At 30.8% G+C, this 6,263-nt stretch overlaps 1 pseudogene; it reads left to right on the forward strand.

Annotated features, from left to right (window-relative positions):
• The first annotated feature begins 3,474 nt into the window (after positions 1-3,474).
• LOC147019386 (uncharacterized) lies at positions 3,475-4,392 on the forward strand (annotated as a pseudogene).
• The last annotated feature ends 1,871 nt before the right edge of the window (positions 4,393-6,263 follow it).

Here is a 6,263-nt window from a genome sequence, read left to right on the forward strand (position 1 = left end):
CTTTCAGGATTCCATTGTGGATGATGTAAGTGAGCAAGAACAGACCATAGAAAACATTTATTATCTTTGTTTTGAATATTAACAACCACTTTGTTAAGTTTTATCTCTTTTGGCAAATCAATATAAGAAAAAGCTTGAAGACGATCTGATTTTAAGATGTATATATCTAAAAAGATTATTTTTGTCATTGCAAATCCACCACCTTCTACAGTGTTATCAACATCTTGTTCTTGTCTCTGGAGTTCATTGTAAACACATCTTGCAAAATCTTGAAATGATGAGATAAAATGAGGGTTTGTCCTCATATAGGGAGTAGTTTCATCATCTTCTCTTCCAATATTCAATTTTACTCCCATATATAACTTAAAAGTTTTCATTTCACTTTATGTGTTTTTAATTATCGTTTAAATACTTTGTTTAACCATATCAACAGCTTCAATGATTGAAGATGCCCCAGGGTCTTGAAAGTGAAATGATCTTATTTTTATATGTCCTTTAAATGCCCCATCAGTGTTTTCAATGGAGAATTTAGTGGCACCTTCCCTTTCTTCATTGTTCTTGTGTTTGCGTGATTGAAGGTGTTTATTATAAAAAAATTTTAAAGAATATCCTTGTCACATCTATCACAATGTTTTGTTTCTTGGTCAAGAGGAGATATTTGTCTGAAAGATTGAATGTGTGTTTGTTGCTTTGAAGGTGTTTTTTATAACATTCATATTCATGATTACAAACATCGCAGTATGTTGTATTCACCATATTTATAAAACAAAACTTTGCTGAAAATAAAATTTACTTGATGAAACTTACCTTTAATTTACAGGTGAATCTGTGCTAAAAACCATGTTATCCTCCAACTTTTTTCACTTAATAAATACAATGTATCAATACACAAAAGACAAGTTTCAATGAACCTCTTCATTTGTAAAAGATACTGAGAAATATGTCAAGGATGTAAAATTGAACAAAGATAAATATAACAACTATTGGATAAAAACAATTATGGTGAATAATACGAGTTCTTCAATTTCCCTTCGTGGAAGGGCTTTTAGTATATCTGGAAGAACATCAATTAAAGTAGCTCTAACAAAAGTTTCTCCTCTCCTTCTGGCAATATATTCAAAACTAGAAAATGCAATGAAACAAGAAAAATTATCAAAAAAGAAAAACCTTATGGATGAAGCTTAAGAAAGAAAAGATATGACCCTCTGTAATATGCAAGGAGAAATTTGTATTTTTTTCAACAACCCTAAAGATGTACATCCTGATTAAATAAAGGATGTTAATATATCAGGTGAAATGACATTTCGTTCAATAGTCGTTAAGGATCATTTTAAAATTACCTTTAATACAAAAAATGTAGTTGTTGAATCTCTTCATGAAAAGAAGTATATAGATAGAGATGGTAATGTTTTTTCTACTAATTAAATATGAGTCATTATTCAACTGAAGATTTTGAAGATTATGAGAGTGATGATAGTATCTCTGTTTGAACAGAAGACAGTTATGATACCGAGAGTTTGTGTTCAAACGATAGTTATGAAAGTAGTTTTATAGATGAATGTGAAAGCACCAATGAAAAACCGAAGATGAATTTTAGTTTTTGCAAAGTTTTACTTTACAAATATGAATAGTATCCGAGATCTTGAGTCCCTTGAATTCCCTGATTCTCCAAATGACAAATTTGAGAATTGTACTGCATGTGATAGAGTGGGATTAAACACAGAGACAAAAGCCTATAAACAATGTATATTCTGTGATTATCTTTTAATTAATGATAGAAAATATAAAAAGGAATATAATTCTTTTAGATTTACACTAAAAAATGAATTACTTTACAAGATTGATTAGAGAAATGAATGTAAAGTATGAGGGTGATAACACACCTTTCCTTACAATGGAAGAAACTGAACGTATTCGAGAAATGTTCAAAGGATTGTTGTTATATATTATTCACGATTGCCATTTTCAGGGAAATATCAACACAAGATATTGGATAAATAAAATAATGGATTATCTTGAAATTAAACCCGAACTTAGGATAAAATATAGTTTCTAAAAAAGCCAATAATAAACTAAATAACCTGTTTTCCAAATATATAAATGAATGATTTTTTTACCCATTTGGGAAAATAAGATAAAATTTAACAACCATAAAAGTCTTCCAAATTCATTAAGATGTCTCATAGTTGGTTCAAGTGGGTGTGGAAAAACCTCCTTACTTTTAAAGATGCTCCTTACTCCCAACTTTTTGAATGATGATAATTTAATAATTTTCACAAAGTCGAGTTTTCAACCTGAGTATCGACTACTCTCACAAGGTTTTAATGCTGGTCTTCAAAAAAAGATATAATCGGTTTATTAAAACTTCAAAACAAACTAAATGATTACAACATTGAGGATATAATACAACTATTTTGTGATGCACAGAGATAAAAAAGAAATCAAAACCGATAACTTGTATTCTTCGTGACAATACGGATGATATACCGTCTCCCCAACATTTGGATAAATCAAAGAAGAACCTCGTTATCTTTGATGATTGTTTTAATGAGAGAAACCAAACGGTAATGGACAGCTACTATGCAAGAGGGAGACATTCTTCTTGTAATTGTATTTATCTTAGTCAATCATACTTTCAACTCCCTCGTCGCTCGAAAAGAAACAATGCTAATACATTTATTTTATTCAAGTTAAATTCAATAGATATAAACAATTTTTGGAGAGACAATTGTTCTATATTATGTAGTAAAAAGGAATTTGGGGATGATATGAAGCACACGACTGAAAAATACAAATATATTGTTGTGAAACAAGATGACGTATAAAGGGATATATTTTTATTTTATTAACAATTACATATATAAATGACAACTATTATTATAAATCTTGTGGGTAAATCTGCTTCTGGAAAAAACTTTCATAAATCAAAGTTCTTGTGTAGAACAAATGAGAATATTGTAAATTTGCTTAAAAAGCACCATGTGATTCATATTGTAACAACAACAACGAGAGCAAAAACACCTGGAGAAGTAGAAGGTGAAGATTATTACTATATTTCAGTAGAGGAACATATGCGATTGAGGAATGAAGGTCAAATATTGGAGGTTTCTCTTGGTACAACAAAATATTCACATTGTAAAAGTGAGTAAAAGAAACTAAAATGTGGTGGTCTTAGGATATTAGAAACTAATCCAGAAGGAATGAGACAAATTATTAAACATCTGAGTGGTAATGGGGTTAAGAATTTATCATTCGGTTTTGATGTTGATGAAGAAACTCAACGCAAACGTATGAAAAGCAGAGATACAAGTATTAGTGAAGAAGAAATTACAACTTGTATTAATGTTAATAAAGAATTTGATAAAATATTTAAAGAAAAGGATTTATTTGAACACATCTACTTTAATGATGAAGAAAAGGAAAATTTCCCAGTTGATCTTTACAATTCATTAAATGATATTTTCCAATAAATAAATGGATGTGAAAGAAAGAGCAAGAAGATTTAAGGAACATGAAGAGTTGGTTTCAAAAGTTGTAAATCAACAGGAAAACATAAAGAAGAAACGCAGACAGACACAAACGGGTGTAGAAGCATTTGAAAGAAAACAAGATAAATTTTTAAAACCACTTTTAAAAACTTCCCAAGAAAAAATTATAGATGCTTCCACAGTTCCCACAATGGAATATACTCCTAAAAAACTTCAAATGTTAAAAGATTTCAGTCAAATGATGGAGGAAGAATTAGAGCATAGAGGAGAATTAGAAGATGATGATGAAGGATTATTTCAACAACTGGAAGAGATTAATCAACCCCCTGATTATATTGTGAAGGCTCTTCAAAATAATGAATATTCAGCGGATTCAAAAACCAAAGCAGGACTCATTCCAACAGAACAACCAGCAATATTTCATCTTGTTCAAGAAAAGAGATTGATATTTAATGATGTATAAAGGTTCTTGAGTTCTGCTCAACTGCATGTTAAACTAACTCTGAGATTAATATTTCGTCGAACAAAAGATGGAAAACAAGGTTCAGCTGTAAGGGGTGAATCAAAGTATTTTGATAAACCTTTGGATGTAAAAAATGAGGATGATAGAGCATATATTGATTTATTAAACTCACTTGATTATGCAGTGTTTGTTGCCGGTAAAGGAAGGAAGAATGAAAAGGAGAAACACATTATTGAGGCTTGAAGTAGCCTTGGCTCAGGTGTTAGTTTTCTTCCAAATGACCCATCACAATTAATTAATCGACTGCTATTGCTGTTAGGCAGTAAGAAGGCTGGAAATAACAATTGTTTTAATGAAGCATCAGCCATTTTCGACCAGTTGATGAGCATGAAAATAAATAATAAATATCACTACAAAGACATTTTATCCCATATTAAATAAGATAAGAAGCACAATCCTTAGTTTTAATTTCACAACAAGCGACCACACCTCTTCATTTCCATACCCACAACAACTTGATGCAACAAAAGAATATGAGGCATCTTTATTGTTCATGGAAACTTAAAATACCTTGTTTAATATAACCGAGAAAAATGACAAGTTTCGTTATAATCCAGGAAGTGGATACAAAACGATAACAGTTTCACCCGGAGCATATGAGATTTCTCAAATATCTTCTGAAGTTGCTCGTCTTATGAAAGAACAGGGTGATGAACCAAAAATATTGTTATAGATATTCAAAAACATACTTCAAAATCAACGATTAAACTTAAAAATAACTAAAAGGTTGATTTCACAATTGATAATTCATTTGGAGAGTTATTGGGTTTCTCCTCAAAAAAGATTGAAACTAATGGGACCTTTTACAATGATAATGTTATTCAAATATCCTCAGGCATAAATTCGGCATAAATTCACTGTGATTTGATTGATGGTGCTAAAATTATAGAATAAGAACAAATACAATATTTTCATTCAGTGCATACTCAACCCCATTTGGTTATAAATTCAATATGGAACCCAAAAATCTGGTTTATCTACCTCTGTCAGGAAAAACCATATACAGAGTAAATTTTAGGATAACCAACCAAGATAATTGTATGATATCTTTTAATGGAGAAATTATATCCATCATTATTCACCTACATGAAGTTTTCCAATAAATAAATACGATGGTTATTGTGAGGAAACAAGAGATGGGAAAATATAAAATAATTACAGGGGATGGGATGTTCCTTTCCACATACTACAAGGGAGAAGTTATGTATCTTGGTAGAGGATACTATAAACCTAAGAGACAAAGGGGGGTGTAGGACGTCAATTTAGAAAAAAAGGAGATGGGATAATTGATACTCCAATGCGTGTCGGTTCAACTATTCTTCAACATAAAGACCTAATTGGTTCAACTGCTTCTGCTGTGGGAAATGTAGCGGGTGCTATAAAGAGTATAAAAGATGCCCAAAAGGAATCTCATAAATTACAAGCAATAAAAGAAATTAAGAAAGGCAAAACTCAGTTCTCTCCCCAAGAATGACCGAAAATAATTCAAATACTTGGGTCAGGGTTTCAAAAGTTTTAACATCTTTTTTTCTAAATAAATACAAGTATGGAAGCAATTGATCGTATCTATGATATGGATGATACCATTGTCATCTCAAACTCACCTAAAAAAGAAGACTACTTCAAGGTAAATGCAATAACTGGACCAAACTGGAATGCAAATGGAACAAAAAGTTTTGAAATAAATAATCAACAAGCTTATTTGAATCTAGCCAAAAGTTTCTTGTGTAAATTTACATTCACTACGGCTGCGACTAACACAAATGCTACACTCATAAATGATTTCTTCTGGAAAATGTTTGATCGTGTTCGTTTGTACATTGGAACAAAAGAAGTTAAAGTGATTGATTATGTCTCTGCTTCATCTGAAATGATGAAATTTACACTATATTCATTTCTTGATAGAATTGGAAAGGGGGCTGTCGAAGGTTTTATTCCTGATATGTCAACGGGAACAAACAGACCCTGGATATCGTCAAAGGAAAGGAATGTAAAATGATGATACAAAAGCAGGTAATAGTTTTACTGTGGCAGTTCCTCTTTAAGGTACACCGTATTTGGTTTTGGTGATCATGATAAAGTTCTATGTGGTCTTAAAATTAGATTTCAAGTACAAAGGAATGATAATGAAAATAGATTACTTTTGGTGTTGGTTGTACTTTTGGTGATCAGAATAAATTTGTTATTGATGAAATGAGTTGGTATATTAGTGAATATACTCCTAATCTTAAAACAGAAGAGATGTTGAATAG

Source organism: Eptatretus burgeri, chromosome 10 (assembly GCF_056783735.1).
Source record: "Eptatretus burgeri isolate ZD-2024b chromosome 10, Ebu_testis_v1, whole genome shotgun sequence".
NCBI lineage: Eukaryota > Metazoa > Chordata > Myxini > Myxiniformes > Myxinidae > Eptatretus > Eptatretus burgeri.